The 20,428-nt window shown below is 41.2% G+C and overlaps 1 protein-coding gene across 3 annotated transcripts in view; it reads left to right on the forward strand.

Annotated features, from left to right (window-relative positions):
- ASNS (asparagine synthetase (glutamine-hydrolyzing)) overlaps positions 1-20,428 on the forward strand; it is a 147,939-nt gene that overhangs the window by 46,781 nt on the left and 80,730 nt on the right. For all 3 annotated transcript variants that reach the window (XM_027540089.1, XM_027540093.1, XM_027540091.1), the window contains exon 3: positions 19,443-19,537. The gene's annotated coding sequence lies outside the window, so the exon portion shown is untranslated. The remainder of the gene's footprint in view (positions 1-19,442; positions 19,538-20,428) is intronic.

A 20,428-nucleotide genomic window follows, 5' to 3' on the forward strand; every position in this document is an offset into this window, starting at 1 on the left:
TAGCGTGTGAGATGAGTGCAATTGTGTGGTAGTTTGAGCATTCTTTGGCATTGCCTTTCTTTGGGATTAGAATGAAAACTGACCTTTTCCAGTCCTGTGGCCACTGCTGAGTTTCCCAAATTTGCTGGCATATTGAGTGCAGCACTTTCACAGCATCATCTTTCAGGATTTGAAATAGCTCAACTGGAATTCCATCATCTCCACTGGCTTTGTTTGTAGTGATGCTTTCTAAGGCCCACTTGACTTCACACTCCAGGATGTCTGGCTCTAGGTCAGTGATCACACCATCGTGATTACCTTGGTTGTGAAGATCTTCTTTGTACAGTTCTTCTGTGTATTCTTGCCACCTCTTCTTAATATCTTCTGCTTCTGTTAGGTCCATACCATTTCTGTCCTTTATCGAGCCCATCTTTGCATGAAATGTTCCCTGGGTATCTCTAATTTTCTTGAAGAGATCTCTAGTCTTTCCCATTCTGTTGTTTTCCTCTATTTCTTTGCATTGATCGCTAAAGAAGGCTTTCTTATCTCTCCTTGCTATTCTTTGGAACTCTGCATTCAGATGCTTATATCTTTCCTTTTCTCCTTTGCTTTTCACTTCTCTTCTTTTCACAGCTATTTGTAAGGCCTCCCCAGACAGCCATTTTGCTTTTTTGCATTTCTTTTCCATGGGAATGGTCTTGATGCCTGTCTCCTGTACAATGTCACGAACCTCATTCCATAGTTCATCAGGCACTCTGTCTATCAGATCTGGTCCCCTAAATCTATTTCTTACTTCCACTGTATAATCATAAGGGATTTGATTTAGGTCATACCTGAATGGTCTAGTGGTTTTCCCTACTTTCTTCAATTTAAGTCTGAATTTGGCAATAAGGAGTTCATGGTTTGAGCCACAGTCAGCTCCAGGTCTTGTTTTTGCTGACTGTATAGAGTTTCTCCATTTTTTACTGCAAAGAATATAATCAATCTGATTTTGGTGTTGACCATCTGGTGATGTCCATGTGTAGAGTCTTCTCTTGTGTTGTTGGAAGAGGGTGTTTGCTATGACCAGTGCATTCTCTTGGCAAAACTCTCTTAGCCTTTTCCCTGTTTCATTCTGTACTCCAAGGCCAAATTTGCCTGTTACCTCAGGTATTTCTTGACTTCTTACTTTTGCATTCCAGTCCCCTATAATGAAAAAGACATCTTTTTTGGGTGTTAGTTCTAAAAGGTCTTGTAGGTCTTCATAAAACTGTTCAACTTCAGCTTCTTCAGCATTACTGGTTGAGGCATAGACTTGGATTACTGTGATATTGAATTGCCTTGGAAATGAACAGAGATCATTCTGTCATTTTTGAGATTGCATCCAAGTACTGCATTTCAGACTCTTTTGTTCCCCATGAAGGCTACTCCATGTCTTCTAAGGGATTCCTGCCCACAGCAATAGATATAATGGTCATCTGAGTTAAATCACCCATTCCAGTCCATTTTAGTTCGCTGATTTCTAGAATGTCAACATTCACTCTTGCCATCTCCTGTTTGACCACTTCCAATTTGACTTGATTCATGGACCTAACATTCCAGGTTCCTGTGCAATATTGCTCTTTACAGCATTGGATCTTGCTTCTATCACCAGTCACATTCACAACTGGGTATTATTTTGCTTTGGCTCCATCCCTTCATTCTTTCTGGAGTTATTTCTCCACTGATCTCCAGTAGCATATTGAGCATCTACTGACCTGGGGAGTTCCTCTTTCAGTATCCTATCATTTTGCCTTTTCATACTGATCATGGGGTTCTCAAGGCAAGAATACTGAAGTGGTTTGTCATTCCCTTCTCCAGTGGACCACATTCTGTCAGACCTCTCCACCATGACCCATCTTGTGTGGCCCCTCACGGCATGGCTTAGTTTCATTTAGTTAGACAGGGCTGTGGTCCATATGATTAGATTGACTAGTTTTCTGTGATTATGGTTTCAGTGTGTCTGCCCTCCGATGCCCTCTCGCAACACCTACCGTCTTACATAGGTTTCTCTTACCTTGGACGTAAGAAACCATGGCTGCTCCAGCACAGCGCGGCTGCTGCTCTTTACCTTGGACAAGGGGTATCTCCTCATGGCTGCCCCTCCTGACCTTGGAGTAGCTCCTCTCGGCCCTCCTGCACCCATGCAGCCACGGATATGAGACAGTTTTAAAACCAAAAACCTGACCTTGTTTAGAAATCAAGCCTTAGGCACCATTTCTAAAGGTTCAAACATTGCATTCTTTTACTTTATTCTTACAAGGATGCAGAGGGTCTCCAAAAGATTTTAGAGACCAAGCTGATATTTTAAGTATCTTTATGTTAACCAATGAGAATTCCTTTCTGGCATTCAGTATACTGGTTAGTAGACTTTTAAATTGCTGATATCTGTTGGATCATAGAAAAAGCAAGAGAGTTCCAGAAAAACATCTACTGCTTTTATTGACTATACCAAAGCCTTTAACTGTGTGGATCACAACAAACTGCAGAAAATTCTTCAAGAGATGGGAATATCAGACCACCTTACCTGCTTCCAGAGAAACCTGTATGCAGGTTAAGAAGCAATAGTTAGAACCGGACATGGAACAACGGACTAGTTCCAAATTGGGAAAGGAGTACATCAGGGCTGTATATTGTCACTCTGCTTATTTAATTTATATGCAGAGAATATCATGCGAAATGCTGGACTAGATGAAGCACAAGCTGGAATCAACATTGTCAGGAGAAATGTCAATAACCTCAGATATGCAGATGACACCACCCTTATGGCAGAAAGCAAAGATGAACTAAAGAGCCTATTGATGAAGGTGAAAGAGGAAGTAATTGAAAAAGCTGGCTTAAAACTCAACATTCAGAAAACGAGGATCATGGCATCGGTTCCATCACTTCGTGGCAAATAGACGGAGAAACAATGGAAACAGTTACAAACTTTATTTTCTTGGCCTCCAAAATTACTGCACATGGTGACTGCAGCCATGAAATTAAAAGATGCTTGCTCCTTGGAAAAAAAGCTATAGCAAACCTAGACAGCATACTAAAAAGCAGAAACATTCCTTTGCCCACAAAGGTCCATCTAGTCAAAGTGTGGTTTTTCCAGTGGTTAAATATGGATGTGAGAGTTGGACCATAAAGAAAGCTTAGCGCTGAAGAATTGATGCTTTTGAACTGTGGTGTTGGAGAAAACTCTTGAGAGTCCCTTGGACTGCAAGGAGATCAAACCAGTCAATCCTAAAGGAAATAGGTCCTGAATATTCATTGGAAGCTAACGTTCCAATACTTTGGCCATCTGATGCGAAGAACTGACTCATTGGAAAAGACCCTGATTCTGGGAAAGATTGAGGGCAGGAGGAGAAGGGGACAACAAAGGATGAGATGATTGGATCGTATCACCGACTCTATGGACATGAATTTGAGCAAGTTCCGGGAGTTGGTGATGGACAGGGAAGCCTGGTGTGCTGCAGTCCATGGGGTCCCAAAGAGTCGGACACGGCTGAGCAACTGAACTGAAGTGAAAACCCCATTTCTGAAATTCATGGAGAACATTACCAGAGAATCTGGTGTTGATCCAGATTTAGATGACAGAAACACTTGGAGTAGTCACTTCCAGGATATGGTTTTTTCAGTTGGAACATTAGCAACAACCTCTGGAGTATGCACTTTCCTTTAAAATTTTAGTTGACTGTAACTGGGCTATAGATTATCATAACTAGAACAAATAAAATCTTTTAATTTCATTTGATTTGTTGCCATTCTCAAACCATGGATTACACACCCTTCTGTTTAGATACCATTGTCTGGGAGTTGGTAATGTGGTCACATTCAGCTGTAAGGGAGGCTGAGAAGTATAGCCTTTTTCTAGGAGGCCCTGTGCCCAGATATCATATATGTTACTACCAAGGGAAAAGAGATGAGTAGATACTTTGTGAACTCTGCAAGGCTTCCAGTGCTGAGGATTCACAATGGTTGCTCAATATTTTAACTTGCATGGCAATAAATGTCCTTACTCCACCCTCAGCCTATGGGAAACTTTCCAGGTATGAGAAATAGTCCCATGTTTTCCCAGAAATGGATCGGGGATGTGGCAATGGCTTAATGGTGGATAGATGTGTGCAGGCAAAAATTTCTTCTTCCATCAGTTCTCTTATGTCCCAGGTTATATTAGGATCTTGCTGCTAAAAGTATGTCCATGAATTAGCATCTTCTGCTAATCACCTCGAAGCTTGTTTACAATGCTGACTCTACACTTCGCTGTACAGCAGAGTTGGGTCCAACATTGTAAATCAACTATACTTCAATTAAAAATAAAATTCTGACTCTGCATTTTAAAAAGACCTACAGATGGTTCCTAGGCACAGTGAAATTCAAATGTTTCTTCCTGCTTATCCAACATAGATGTACCCAGACACACTGTGATTGGGGATAATGTGTTTCCTTCAGCAGAACTCCTTAGAGCACAAAAGAAAGTTTGGGAGAACTCACAGACAACTGGTGTATTACCACTTAGATCATAAATAACTCATAGTTTATACAGATTGGCTTATTGTTCTATGCAAAAAGCAATTAACATACATGGTTTTTTGGTCTATCAGAAGAAAGTAGCAAGAAGAATATGTTAGGAGTGGATCTGTTTGGTAATATATAACATGATAAATATAATTAATATTTCTGTGTGTTATACACAAAAGTTGTTAAGGGAGTAAACCCCAGGTTCAGTCATGTCTAACTCATTGTGACCCCATGGACTGTAGCCCACCAGGCTCCTCTATCCATGGGATTCTCTAGGCAAGAATACTGGAATGGGTTGCCATTCCTTTCTCCAGGGATCTTCCCAACCCAGGGACTGAATCCTTATCTCCTGCATTATAGGTAGATTCTTTATTGTCCGAGCCACCAGGGAAGCCCATGTTATATACAGAAGTTGTTAAAAGAGTAAATCCTGAGCTCTCATCACAAGAAAAATAAAAAAAATTTTTTTTTCTTCTTTTGCATCTATATGAGATGATGGATGTTCACTAAACTTATTGTAGTCATCATTTCATGATATATGTAAGTCAAATCATTATGCTGTACACCTTAGACTTATACAGTGCTCTATGTTAATTATTGGAGAAGGCAATGGCACCCCACTCCAGTACTCTTGCCTGGAAAATCCCATGGATGGAGGAGCCTTGGTGGGCTGCAGTCCATGGGGTCGCAGAGTCGGACATGACTGAGCGACTTCCCTTTCACTTTTCACTTTCATGCATTGGAGAAGGAAATGGCAACTCATTCCAGTGTTCTTGCCTGGAGAATCCCAGGGACGGGGGAGCCTGGTGGGCTGCCGTCTATGGGGTCACACAGAGTCGGACACGACTGAAGTGACTTAGCAGTAGCAGTATGTTAATTATATCTCAGTAAAACTGGGAGAAAATAACAGATGTAATAAAATTCTTTGCATTACACATGGAAAAAAAAGTGTGGATCTGTATAAATGATGGTGCTCTGGATAATTATTTTTCCAACTTTGTCATACTTGTTAAAATTTTTTTAATGAGTGTAAACTATTTTAAAGTAGAAAAAAATGGGTGTTTGAGAATGATATGGAACAGATTTGTTTTAGCTTTAGCAATCAGTTATGTCGCTGCCTGAGAAATAAATCTCTAACTGGTCTGGAGAGAGCAGCCGTGGCGTGGGATCATTATGTATCCACCCAAGGCAAGCTTCTGCCCTTGCCAAAATAAACTGCTTATTCACAGGAGATGGGCAGTGCTTATTTTGGAACATTACTCTTAATTGCTGACTTCTGCAACTCAAAATTTTAGTGTCATTTCCTAACTTTGCTTTAAATGTATTTTCATCTTGAAACTTGGCACAAAGGTTTAATAAAATTTTCTTTTTGTAATTGAAATAATTCAATTCAACTAACATGTATTGGATAGCTGAAGGTTACACAGCTCTAAACCACTTTTTTTTTTCTTTTTGGAAGGAAGGTAGAAAGGACTCAAAAGACATGGTCCCTGCATTTGGGAACTCACTTTGCAGAACTATCATGAAGTTAGGATTTAAGTGTGTGAAATAATTTCCTTCTGAATGGGTATTCCTGTAACTATATACATTTTTTTTTTCAAAAGCCCATGATATATCTGATCCATGTGATATGAAAACAAGAATCAACTCTAGCTTTAAAGGTCAGATGCATATAGAGAATAGTACTGAAGTAAGATAATAATTTCACAAGAGCAAATGTAGGAACATATTGAAGGTACTAGGTCTTTCTCCTGCTGCCTCTAAAGAAAGATGAAGAGGGGCAGATGAAGGGAGCAGAGAAAGCACTGGGTTTCCTTAATAAGTTCTTGGCAAGACCTCTTACAGGAGAGCTTACAATGGAAATTTCGTGCCTGTTCTCTTGACTTTTGAAACAGTTAAACTGAGTTTCCCCAGAAGAAATTTTTACTACAGCGGTGGAATTAGATTGTCAACGATTAATGAGAAAGATGCTACATTCTATCAGGATTTTTAAAAATAAAGCATCTAATTCTCTGACATTTTAATTTGTGTACTGATTGAGATGTAAATTTTTATGTATAATATGATTAAAAAAATATTGCCTGCCATATCAGTAAATAAAGGATGTTGCAACCAACAAACCAGCTATCATTGCCAGTTCAGTTCAGTTCAGTCGCTCAGTCTTGTCCAACTCTTTGCGACCCCATGAATCGCAGCATCCCAGGCCTCCCTGTCCGTCACCAACTGCCGGAGTCCACCCAAACCCATGTCCATTGAGTCGGTGATGCCATCCAACCATCTCATCCTCTGTTGTCCCCTTCTCCTCCTGCTCTCAATCTTTCCCAGCATTGGGGTCTTTTCCAATGAGTCAGTTCTTTGCATCAGGTGGACAAAGTATTGGAGTTTCAGCTTCAGCATCAGTCCTTCCAATGAACATCCAGGACTGATCTCCTTTAGGATGGATTGGTTGGATCTCCTTGCAGTCCAAGGGACTCTCAAAAGTCTTCTCCAACACCATAGTTCAAAAGCATCAATTCTTAGGCGCTCAGCTTTCTTTACAGCCCAATTCTCACATCCATACATGACTACTGGAAAAACCATAGCCTTGACTAGACGGACCTTTGTTGACAAAGTAATGTCTCTGCTTTTGAATATGCTGTCTAGGTTGGTCATAACTTTCCTTCCAAGGAGCCAGCGTCTTTTAATTTCATGGCTGCAATCACCATCTGCAGTGATTTTGGAGCCCAAAAAAATAAAGTCTGACACTGTTTCCACTGTTCCCATTTATTTGCCATGAAGTGATGGGACTGGATGCCATGACCTTAGTTTTCTGAATGTTGAGCTTTAAGCCAACTTTTTCACTCTCCTCTTTCACTTTCATCAAGAGACCTTTTAGTTCCTCTTCACTTTCTGCCATAAGGGTGGTGTCATCTGCATATCTGAGGTTATTGATATTTCTCCTGGCAATCTCGATTCCAGCTTGTGCTTCCTCCAGTCCAGCGTTTCTCATGATGTACTCTGCATAGAAGTTAAATAAGCAGGGTGACAATATACAGCCTTAGCGTACTCCTTTTCCTATTTGGAACCAGTCTGTTTTTCCATGTCCAGTTCTAACTGTTGCTTCCTGACCTGCATACAGGTTTCTTAAGAGGCATGTGCCCTGAGGGATTCAGAATAGAGAAAAGCCGGATACTAGCCCTAGATTGTTAAGGTGCACATCAAAGGAATGACTTGAGTGAGCCCATATTCTCGCATCTTCCTATACACAGAAAAACACTAAATTCATTAACTTGAGATACCTAGTTTATTTTTTTTGACTTTGCCTCGCAGCGTGCAGGATCTTAATTCCCTAACTGGGGTTCTGACCCACACCCCCGGCAGTGAAAGTGCAGAGTCTTAACCACTAGATCACCAGGGAACTCTCTGGTTTTCTTTAATTAACAGTAATCTTTTGACGTTCAGACTATTGCAAAACTCCTATATATCCTGGCTTCTCTCTTAACTCTTTGGAGCAGTCCGTCAGAGCCATCTGAGAGGCTACTTCTGGTCATAAGTTCTCAGTTTTGTCACCCAGATAAAATATAGCTCCCAATGTTTAGGTGTGCATTTTTTTTCAGCCAACAATAGCCTTGTTCTTTATATTTTAACCCCCACACTAATGGCAGAAAGAGAAGAGGAACTAAAGAGCCTCTTGATGAAAGAGGAAAGTGAAAAAGCAGCTTAAAACTCAGCATTCAAAGAACTGAGGTCATGGCATCCAGTTCCATCACTTCATGACAAATAGATGGGGAAGCAATGACAGACATTATTTTCCTGGGCTCCAAAGCACTGTGGATGGTGACTGCAGCCATGAAATTAAAAGGTGCTTGCTCCTTGGAAGACAAGCTATAGCAAACCTAGAAAGAGTATTTAAAAGCAGAGACTTCACTTTTCCAACAAAAGTCCATCTAGTCAAAGATAATTTTTCCAGTAGTCATGTATGGATGTGAGAGTTGGATCATAAAGAAGGCTGAGCACTGAAGAATTGATGCTTTCAAACTGTGGTGATAGAGAAGACTCTTAAGAGTCCCTTGGACTGCAAGGAGATCATACCAGTTAATCCTGAAGGAAATCAACCCTGAATATTCATTGGAAGGACTGATGCTGAAGCTCCATTACTTTGGCTACCTGATGCAAAGAGCCAACTCACTGGAAAAGAACCTGATGCTGGGAAAGATTGATGGCAGGAGAAATGGGTGACAGAGGATGAGATGGTTGGATGGCATCACGGACTCAATGAACATGAGTTTGAGCAAACTCTGGGAGATAGTGAAGGACAGGGAAGCCTGGTGTGCTGCAGTCCATAGGGTCACAAAGAATCAGACATGACTGAGCAACTGAACAACGTATTTTAAAAAACAAAACCAGGAAATTAACACTTTTTGCTTTTTAGTTACAAGAGATTCCCACTCAAGCTTCGTTATTAGAAAGAAAGATATAAGTCAATATTACAGATATTTCTGTAAGTTATAGAAATATATAATGTTACAGAATTCTGTACAAATGGGCTTCACATAAACTAGAAAGTTGTTTAAAACAGGTACATTCTCTCTCACTTAGTCTCAGCTTCTCCATATCTGTCTCATTTTCATCTCTCATTTTCTTACTCATCATTTTGCAAATGGCTGCCTCAGTCACTGAGCTGGCATGGCTTTGTCAGTCCAGTACTCACCATGGACTAGCAACAACTTCTGTGTTTTATGGTTTGAATTCATGATGAAGGGAATCTGATTGGTCCAGGTCATCTGTTCAAGTCTCGGATCAACCAGTGGATTGGCTGCCTGTTGTGATGAGCTGATAACCTGGTCCAGTCAGCCATGACTGGGAGGTGGAGAGATTGCGTGTGATGTGGTGGTTTCCTTGTTCTTCTGGGCATATCCTTATTTCACTCAAAGTATATAGAAAGGAATACATTGTATTTGGCCTTAGCAAACCTAAATCTATAAGATGACATTATAGAAGACAATTCATATGAAATAAATAAATAATGTAACTTGACTAAATTATCAAGTAAATAGTATGACAAATGCCAAGGGCTGAGAGTTCAGCATGGTCTGTAGTGATCAGAGAAAGCTTATAACAATATCAGATGTGGAAAAGCTAAAGGAGATTGCCAGATATTCCTCCCCATCCCTCATCCCCAGTATGTTCCTTGAGTAATAAGTTTTAGATTAAAATTAACATTAAATTGTCCAAAGAATTCTCATTTGAGATGGCTGAAGAAGCACATGCCTAGGAAGAAAAATATATTAAAAAATGAAAACAAAAAAATAGCACAATGAGAGAAATGGGGTGGGGGGAGTTGTTGGTAGACAAGAGATTTCAAGAACTTTCTGGAAAATGTAAAATGGATTAATGAGGGTTGATTGATGAGGCTGAGTAGAGGAGGCCATAGCCTAGAACACGCTAGGGTGCTGACCATCTGGAAGAAGCCCAGACAGGCTCTAGACCTTGACAACAGATACAATAGGGGATGGGACTGAGAAATTGGACTGAAAGGGTCTGTAGACAGCCATTAACCCCAGGCGAAAAATTGGAGGGTTCAAATAGTCTTAACAAACTGCCTAGGAAAAACTAGGGCAGATGACTAGAAAACATACCCAGGGTAAATGCCTCCTTATTCTGGCATTTAAATGTTCCTAGAGTTACAGGACTCAGTAGGTAAAGAATCTGCCTGCACTGCAGGAGACATGGGTTCTATCCCTCGGTTGGAAGATCTCCTGGAGGAGGGTGTAGCAACCCAGTCCAGTATTCTTGCCTGGAGAATTCCATGGACAGAGGAGCCTGGCGGGCTACAGTTCATGGGGTCGCCAAGAGTCGACACAGCTGAAGTGAATTAGCATGAGTACAGTTACAGCTGGCTTCATGCCTGCACAAACTTTACCTCCCATTAACTAGCCCATCTATAAATAGCTCCTAGAGTCTTTCTACTGTAATATATTTTTAAAAATTTTTACTTTGGCATAATTTTAGATTTACAGAAAAGTTAGAGGAAATTATTCTCATATACATTATATCCAGTTTCCTGTAGTATTAATATGTTAATATGTTTACTTTTTACTTTCTCTTTTCTTGACAAATAGATAGGTAGATAGACATACAAACATTTCATTTTGTCCCTGAACTGTTCAATTAGTCAGACATGATGCCTCATTTTTTAAGGTGTATTTCCATTAATGTATATTTCCTTAAAATATTAAATACTCCAATGTGTATTTCCTTAAAATATTCTTATACAAGTACAGGAAATTGATTAAAAATCAGAAAGTTAACACTGACAAAATACTATTATCTAGTTGTTGATCTTATTCAGATTTTGCCAATTAAAATAATGTTCCTATTAGCAATAGAAATTTCCATCACATTGCATTCAGCTGCTATGTCTCTTTTTATCTCTTTCAGTGATGACCAACTTCATAGCCTTTGTGTTTCATGGTATTGACATCTAAGATTACTCTTCAGTTATTTTGTAAAATGTCACTCAGTTCTGGTTTGTCTAATGTTTCCTTATGATTAAATTCAGGCTCTACACTACTGGCAGCAAATCACAAAAGGAAGAGACTTTTCTCAATGCATCTAATCAGGAGGCATCTGTTGTTAGTTTGTCCCATTATTGCCTAAATCTTAATGTGAACAGCAACCAAGGATCAACAGATATCAGATGAAGGTCTCTAACATGAAAAGAAAAACCCGGGTATCACTAACATGAAGAAAAAAAAAAATTCAGGGAACAGAGGTACACTTTAGAATAGGAGAGATTTTCCAGTTGGTAGCTTCTGAGATGTCAAAAACAAAAGGTAAACTATAAAAGATAAATATAAAAGGCATAAAAGGTAAAAGGTGTAAGAGGTAAAATATAAAAGACATAACAGATCAGTGAGTGCTGGGATCATGTATTAGGATCAGATTTGCTGTATCAAACAACAGAAAATCACTTAAAAACTCAGAGATTGACAACGTAGAAGTTTCTCACTTGTATAAAAGAAGTAGATAGCTCTGAGGTGATTGGTGACTTCAGTGGGTCACCAGGAATGTTAGCGTGTTACTTTCCTATTCTACCATCTAGTAGATTCTCTCTGTTCTCAAGGCCCCTCACAGTCCAAGATGCTGCTGGAACTTTAGCCATTGTGTCTGAATCAAAGTCAAACAAGAACCATTTTTTTTTCTTTTTTAAAGCAGTGGGGGTTGTTGCAGTGTCAGCTATCTTTAAGCAGCTTTCCCATATTTTTGCTTACATCTCTTTTGCCAAACCTACCTGCAAGGAAAGCTAAGAAATGTAGTCTTTTATTTTGGGCAGCAATCTGATCACATAATAATTACGGTACTCCTACTAAGGAAGAGGATATTGGTATTGACTTAGGCAGCTAGCAGATTCTGGCACCTAGTTTAATAGGCAGCATAATTTCCACAGCAGAAAGGAGATGCAAATCATTAAGTATCTAGTACATACCTGTTATATGTGTGCTCAGTCATGTCAGACTCTTTGTGACCCCATGGACTGTAGCCCGCCAAGCTCCTCTATCCATGGGGTTATCCAGGCAAGAATATTGGAATGGGTTGCCATTTCTGTCTCCACTAGTACATACCTAACAGCATATGTTTTTGTACACATAGTCATAACAGTTTGAAATTTCAGAAATCTAGTGACTAAAAAAAAGAACAGTGTAATTCCAAGCAAAACAAAACATGTTTAACAAATACATAAAAGATGTTTAACCTTGTATACAAAATTAGAGGATAACAAATAAAAATGAAATTTTTTCAGAATCAGCTTGGAAAGATTAAGATATTGAAAATATCTTATGTCGGTGAAGGTTTTGAACAAGAGTTTTCTCTTCAACTATTGGCATAAGTATAAATAAAGTCAGCCTTTTGGAAGGAAAATTTGGCAGCACTTACCAAAATATGAATGTACTGGTTTTCTGTTGCTGCTATAACAAATTACCATAAACTTTAGAGACTTTACATATATTTAAAGCACACACAGACTTATTACTTTAAACTCTACAGGTCATAGTTTAGTGTGGCTCTCACTGGATTAAAATCAAGGTGTCCTCTGGTCTGTGTGTCTTTCTAGAGGCTTTAAGGGAGAATCTGTTTCCTGTTTATCTCCATTTCCGGGACATTCAGTTCCTTGCAGGTATGTCTGAGGGCTTCATTTTCTTGCTGTCTGTCAGCCCAGGGCAGATCCAGAGTCCACTTGTGGTCTTTGGCTCAGGGTCTTCATCCACTGTCCTCAAACCAGCTGTGATGGCTCAAGTCCCTCTCACACTTCACATCTCTTCCTTCTTCTGTCCCAGCTCTGACCCAGTGGGGAAAGTCTCTTTACTTTTAAGGACACATGTAATTAAATTGGGCCCAGCCAGATAATCCAGGATAATCTCCCCATCTCTAGGTAGATAACCTTAATCATGTCTGCCAAATCCCTTTTGCTATATGAGAGAATGAATTCTCAGGTTCTAGGATTAGAACATGGACATTTTTGGGAGGGGGTGGGAAGCATTACTCTGTCAACCTCCGTAAAGTATACACTGTGTTGTATCTAGAAATTACACAGAGAACTGCAACTGCTACTGCTAAGTCACTTCAGTCATGTCCGACTCTGTGCAACCCCATAGACGGCAGCCCACCAGGCTCCCCCGTCCTTGGGAGTCTCCAGGCAAAAACATTGGAGTGGGTTGTCATTTCCTTCTCCAATGCAGGAAAGTGAAAATTGAAAGTGAAGTCGCTCAGTCGTGCCCGACCCACATTGACCCCATGGACTGCAGCCTTCCAGGCTCCTCCATCCATGGGATTTTCCAGGCAAGAATACTGGAGTGGGGTGCCATTGCCTTCTCCAGAGAACTGCAAGAGACACCTTAAAACCTGAGGTGAGGCGGGTGGGAAGACAGAGAAAATGTAAGACTTACAAAGAATAGTTATCATTAACTCCTTCAAACTTACCAGCAGCTTGAGATGCTAAGGAAAATATGGAGAAAGGCTTTCAAAGTTGTCTGGGGAAATTTTTAAATCCAGATTATTGCTATGCTTTACCAAACTATCGATTGAATTTGGGGGAAAGAGGGAAGGGCATTTTCAAATATTCAAGAATTATAATTTTTCCTCTAACACACCTTTCCTTAAAAAGTTGCTTGAGGTGGATTTCAGCAATAAGAGAGAGTAATCTAAGGAAAAGGAAGATTGGGGACACAGGAAGCAGAGACATAAAGTCCCAGGATGGTTGCTGGGCAGCAGCCCACAGAGAACCCAGCCCACATTGGAGCGGGAAGATTGAGGACTCCAGATAGAAATGGTTTCGAAAGACTTCAGGGCAGATAGGACTAGCTCACAGAGGGCTTGAAAATACTGAGGCTATAATAAAGGTCCAGAGTGCATGCGTGCTTTAGTCGCTCAGTCATGTCTGACTCTTTTTGCCACCCCATGGACTGTAGCCTCCCAGGCTCCTCTGTCCGTGGGATTTCCCAGGCAAGAATATTGAAGTGGGTTACCATTTCCTTCTCCAGGGGATCTTTCTGGCCCAGGGATCAAACCCGTGTTTCCTTCACTGGCAAGTGGATTCTTTACCACTGAGCCACCAGGGAAGCCCAAGGTAGAGAACACATGGTCCAAAGTGAAAGTAACATGTTCTGATTTAAGTAACTGATAAAATGTAAAAGACCTCAACTGTGTTTAAACCGCAGTTTTTTACCAACTGTGTTTTAAACCACTCTAAGCAGCAAATAAGTAGTCCCTTTTGTGTAATACTGCAGTCAGGGCAGTGGGACTGTAGGGGAGAGTACAGTGCCTGTGTACACATCATGCCTGGACATATTCATATGTGATGACTGTGTGGGAACATGTCTGGAAGGATGCCTGCTATGATGTTAATAACGATTGTAGTTGGAGATGGGATTTAAGTGATTTCTTTTTGTTTATCTGTGTTTTTCAAAGTTTTCTTTTTTTTTTTTTCAAAGTTTTCTAACATGATCCTCTGTCAGCTGTTTGATTTAGATGGTATCAATGATTTTAAAAACAATGTAGAGAATATTGTGTTATTGTTATGTGGAAAAAATGTAATGGAGATAGAAAATACACTCCAACTTCTGGCTTCAGAGCCAGTAAGCAAACTGGGACAACTGGTCACCCTGTGTCCTGTTGAGACCTAGCAGGACCAGCAAAGAGCCTAAAAGTATCCAAAGGGCGCTCCATGCGTACGTTCAAATTGACTGTGTCTTAAATTGCCAAGTGCTGTGCCAGGCACAGGAAACAGGAGCGAGATACAGTCTCTGTCCTGAAGATACTCCAAGTCAGAGAAGGAGCAGACCAGGAAAACTTCAGTCACGTCACACAGTGAAGAGTGCTGTGCTTCATGTAAACATGAAGTGCCCTGGAACCCCAGGAAAATGGAAGCTCCCCTCAAACCAGGGAAGGTCCCATGCAGCTTCTTGTAGGAGATGACGTAAGACGTGTTCTCAAAAGCAAATAGGAACAAGCCAGATGGAAAGGGCATTCTTGGCAGGGCAGTGGTGTACACTGTGGGTTGGAAAGACCATGGTGGGCTTCCCTGGTGGCTCAGTGGTAAAGAATCCGCCTGCCAATGCAGGAGACACGGGTTCGATCCCTGATCCAGGAAGATCCCACATGCCGCGGAGCAACTAAACCCGTGCGCCACAACTATTGGGCTTGTAGTCTGGAGCCCAGGGGCTGCAACTATGGAGCCCAGCGCCCTAGAGCCTGTGCTCCACAACCAGAGAAGGCACCACAGTGAGAAGCCCCGCACTGCAATTAGAGAGAAGCCCCACTCACTGCATCTAGAGAAAAGCCTGAGCATCAGTGAGGACCCAGCACAGTCAAAAATAAATACATCAAGTTATTTTTTAAAAAAAGAAAGACCATGGTGATCCTGTAGCTGCTAGTGGCGTGAGGGGGTTAGAGCCTCAGGGGCATGTGATCCTGGCATGGTAGGTAGGAGATGGGTTGTAAAGAGGCTACAAAACCTAACTAAAGTGTCTGGGCTTTTACAGCATTTACTCTGGTGGTTGTGTATGAGATGGAGTGAAAGGGAATGGGATCAAGGTTATTTATGATGTGAGGGGTTAGAAAGAATATATGTGACCCTCGTGGAAGCCCCTTCCAACCCACCCTGTCTAGTCACATTCCTCTACCTCCCCTACCCTGTCATTGCACCCTACCTGTTTCCTTCTCAGTGCTTAGATTTCTCTTCTTAAACTATTTTGATCACTTACCTGATTATAGTCTTTCTCTCCCATTAGGCTGTAAGCCGCACAGGGCAAAGACTGTGTCTGTTTTATCCACCAATGCAGTGCGTATAGCTTGCACCTAAAGAGTTGTGGGTGCTCAACAATTGCCCAGAATAAGGCAGCAGCGATGGAGGTGGAAAGAAGGCAGATTTGAGAGTTTAGATACAGACTAGAGAGAACCTGGTGATTGATTGATTTAGAGAGTTGTGCCGGGTTGAGAGCTGGGGTTGGAGAGCATAAAGATGAATCTTCCAGGGGCCCGACTCAGGAGACATCAGACTCAGCTGGTGGTTGCTGGGTGAGTGTGGGTGGGGTGGAAAGGAGTGGGTTGCAGTGAGAATGTGTTCTCACTAGAGAGCAATTGCAACCCTGAACTCACCCCACAGGTTTAACTCCCCTGCCTTCCTGCTCTTTCAGTAATTCTTAAACTTTGCTGCACCTTAGAATGACGTGTTAAAAACCTGACATGGGGGACTTTCCTTAGATCAGTGAAATCTATCTACAAGTGAAGATAGGGATAGAGCCTCCGAATTTTTAAACTTTTAAAATATCAATATTCCGGTGAGCACCATTGTCCCATGAGTTTCCAGATGAGCAGTCCCCTTCCTGCCCTTTGTCTGGAAACCGCAGGCTTATCAGTCACCTCACTCTGCCGGCTCAAGGCTGAGCCATCAGCTGGCTTCCATTCCTCTTCACCAGGGTTGGGTCCTGGCACTGAAACCCTTCTACAAATATTTGTGCTTTTAACCTGCCACTGCCTGGCATGTATGTCACCTCGGCCAATATTTACACTTGTAGATGACTATACTTAATGCTTAATGGTGTGTTCAGCATAAAAGGTGTAAAGGATGTGAATTACTTGAGTTTTCCTGTTTCCTTTTGAACCTTGGAAAACATCCAGATGGTTCTCTTTAGCCCTTATTCACTTTCTTCAAACATTTCACAACTGGGGCCCGTAAAAGTAGACCCAATGACGCAATTCTCAATCTGTAATTTCTTGCCAATAACCAGGAAGTGCCTTGTGGTTGGTGGTGTGGCAGGGAAGAGGGGCAGCATGTTGTGCAACATTGTGTACCAACGCAAAATTGGGCTGTGGTTACCTTCTGAGGTAACCCCTGGTGGTTTTTCAGTATGGACATGACTACAAGCGTCTGTGGTTTCTCAGGACCCCAGAGGAACTACTGAAAGTGATGAGGTCCAGGAATGAAACTTCATTGTTGGAAAATTAATTTTAAAAATTAATAGGGTTTTAATTTTCCTTCAGAATCTGTACATGATTTGACAGTTGAAAGTGTTTTCATCTTACTTTCCATATTTGGTTTCTACACACATTCTTTGATCCTGAAGACAAAATTTTGTACTTGGAGACTTTGATTTGTTCTATGGCAAAGCTTCTGGAGGATCTTCCCTAGTGGCTCAGATAGTAAATAATTTGCCTGCAATGCAGGAGACCTGGGTTCAATTCCTGAGTCAGGAAGATCCTCTGGAGAAGGGTATGGCAACCTACTCCAGTATTCTTGCCTGGAAACTTCCATGGACAGAGGAACCTAGTGGGCTACAGTCCACACAATCACAAACAGTCAGACACGACTGACCAGTCTCTCCCCAGTGCTCAGTTGGCACTGCCTGGTCCATAATGGTTTTTGGGCTTCTCTGGTGGCTCAGATGGTAAAGAATCTGCCTGCAGTGCAGGAAACCTGGGTTCAGTCCCTGGGTTGGAAAGATCCCCTGGGGAAGGGAACAGCTCCCCACTCTGGTATTCTGGCCTGGAGAATTCCATGGACAGAGGAGCCTCGCAGGCTACAGTCTATGGGATCACAAAGAGTCGCACACGACTGACAACTTTCACACACAAAGCTTCTGGAAGTGCTGCTGGGAGGAGACATGGCTCATTTTCAGGGTGAGCCTAGTGAGGGGGCAGAAAAAGCTCTTGCAAGGGGTTGGAGCCCCAGGTGCAAAGCCGGGAGGCTGGATTTGGTTGGAGGAGCTGCAAGTGATGGGATGACTGGCTTGTAACAGGTTAAGGTTAGGTGAAAGGCTAGAATAAAGAGGTGGGTGGGCACAGGGGTCTCATGCACTCAAGTGACATCTCTACAGCCTGCAATTACGCCTTCCTCTTCTGCATCCTGCACATCCAGCTTCCCAAAGAGTGAAGTGTTAGTCACTCAGTTGTGTCTAACTCTTTTCAATGCCCTGGACTATAGCCCACCAGGCTCCTCTGTTCATGGGTTTTTCCAGGCAAGAATACTGGAGTGGGTAGCCATTCCATTTTCCAGGGGATCTTCCCAACCCAGGGACTGAACCTGGGTTTCCTGCATTGCAGGCAGATTCTTTACCATCTGAGCCATTAGGGAAATTGATAAGTGTAGATGTGATCATTGTGGTGCTAACTGCTGCTACGTCACTTCAGTTGTGTCCGACTCTGTGTGACCCCATAGACGGCAGCCCACCAGGCTCCCCCATCCCTGGGATTCTCCTGGCAAGAACACTGGAGTGGGTTGCCATTTCCTTCTCCAATGCATGAAAGTGAAAAGTGAAAGTGAAGTCACTCAGTCGTGTCTGACTCTTAGTGGCCCCATGGTCTGCAGCCTACCAAGCTCCTCCGTCCATGGGATTTTCCAGGCAAGAGTACTGGAGTGGGGTGCCATCGCCTTCTCCATGTGATCATTGTGCTTTTCCCTTAAAAAACAAAAATAAAACAAAAACTTCACTATGTTTTCCAGTAAGACCAAATTCTTTAGACTCCCTCAGTCTAGTTGTGAGACTTTTTTCCTGTTTCTTTATTTAAAGGCAAAGTGTAGAATACAGAAAACAAAAACAAACAAAAAAAAACCCAAGGACAATGCAGGAAGGCACTGGAGTTCCGGGAGACATTCCACAAGGTGACCTAACCAAGGCCATTTATTTTGCACACACAGGACTGCACAGCCTCTTTGACTTGAACATGTCAAATTACCTTGCAAAGAATTTTGCCTTTGGGAGAATCCCTGAAAAGTCCTTCAGTGTTTAAGTCCCTTAAAGAGTCAAGTAATGCTTGCCCTTGAGAATATGTGGATTATCTTAAAATATCTTCTGATATTGACTTCTAATATAATTCCACAGTGGTACAATAACAGACTCTGTATTTCAGTATCTTTAGACCATGGAAGTTTTGCACTTTGTTTTATGTCCCTGGATATGTTCCAGCATCTCCTAGTTTGTAGTCTATGGGAACTTGAATAGAATTTGTATCCTACTGTTGTGTGAAAATTATATAAATCTTAATCATGTTGAATTGGTTCATAGTGCTTTTCAAATCTACTATATCCTTTTACTTCTCTGTGTATTCATTCTATTAACTTTTGAGAGTTTGATATTGAAACTTCAACTAAAAATGTTATCTACTTAAAAATTAATTGTAATATATAGTGGAACTATATGTAACCTTGGTCTGTATTTTCCAAGTCTGGTAAATGTGTTACCATAGTTTCATAATTTAAAAAATAAGAAAGAGGGGGAAAAAAGAGAAGAAATGCTAATCAAGTGGGTTATTACAAGAAAGAAGCAAGATCTGCTATTTAAGACCTTGCTTATTTCTTATACCAATCTTATTCTTTGGCCAATTTTGTCATTTTGCAAATGTTCCTTACTCTTTTAAACCTCCATGTTTTTGATTAAAGTATTCCTTTTTTTTCCCCCCAGAATGCCTGTTCTCCATCTCTACCTGAGAAGGCTTATCATGTTTGAGGACCTAACTGAAATGTGATTTCCTTCATCCGATTGCATTGTCATTCCAGGTGGACGTGCCTTTTATCTGTACTTGATTAGAGTTTAATATTTTAAAACTTTAATTAGAGTATAATTTACATGAATTGGCCAAAAAGTTTGTTTGGATTTTTCTGTAAGATGGTACAAAAAACCTGAACGAACTTTTTAGTCAACCCAATATTTCCTAAAAGTAAGTGTACAGGTTGATGAAGTTTCATAAGGTGAACACACTTGTGACGCCGAGAACCAGAATGTCACCAGCACCTAGGAAACCCTTTCTCCCATCCCCACTCCCATCCAAGGCTAACAGCGGTCAACAGGTCAGGACACAGATTAATTTTGAATGCCATCAAGGCATGATCACAACAGCTTTTTAAGAGTATATACTCTTTCATATCCATATCTTTCATATCTTTCCCCTAATATTATGTTTGTGAGATTCATTCATGTTGTTATAGTATTTGTGGATGATTCATTCTTGTGGCTGTATAGTGTTTCATTGTGAAAATATACCACAAGTCAGCATGCATTCTACTGTTGATAGCCTATTTGCTACTTTGAACATTCTAGTATACACCTTTTGGTAATAGGTGCACATACACAGATACACACACAAGTGACTGCCTCACTGTACACACCCACCACTGATGCACTCTTCTCGTCGCTCCACATCCTTACTGTGACTTGATATCTTCCATCCCATCCATGCACTGAATACACGTTCCAAAGTGTGTCTACCGCAGAGTTTCTATTCAAGGCTACAAAGAGACCCAGATCAATGTATAAAGTAGAACAACCCCTCCCTCCCTTCAGCTCCTCTGCCTTGTGAGGCGTTTTTTGTTTGTTTGTTTGTTTGTTTTGTTTCGAGTATTTGAGAAATAAAATTTCTTCCTTATTTTAAAAACTAAAGAGAGCATAGG

Source organism: Bos indicus x Bos taurus, chromosome 4 (genome assembly GCF_003369695.1).
Source record: "Bos indicus x Bos taurus breed Angus x Brahman F1 hybrid chromosome 4, Bos_hybrid_MaternalHap_v2.0, whole genome shotgun sequence".
NCBI classification, from domain to species: domain Eukaryota; kingdom Metazoa; phylum Chordata; class Mammalia; order Artiodactyla; family Bovidae; genus Bos; species Bos indicus x Bos taurus.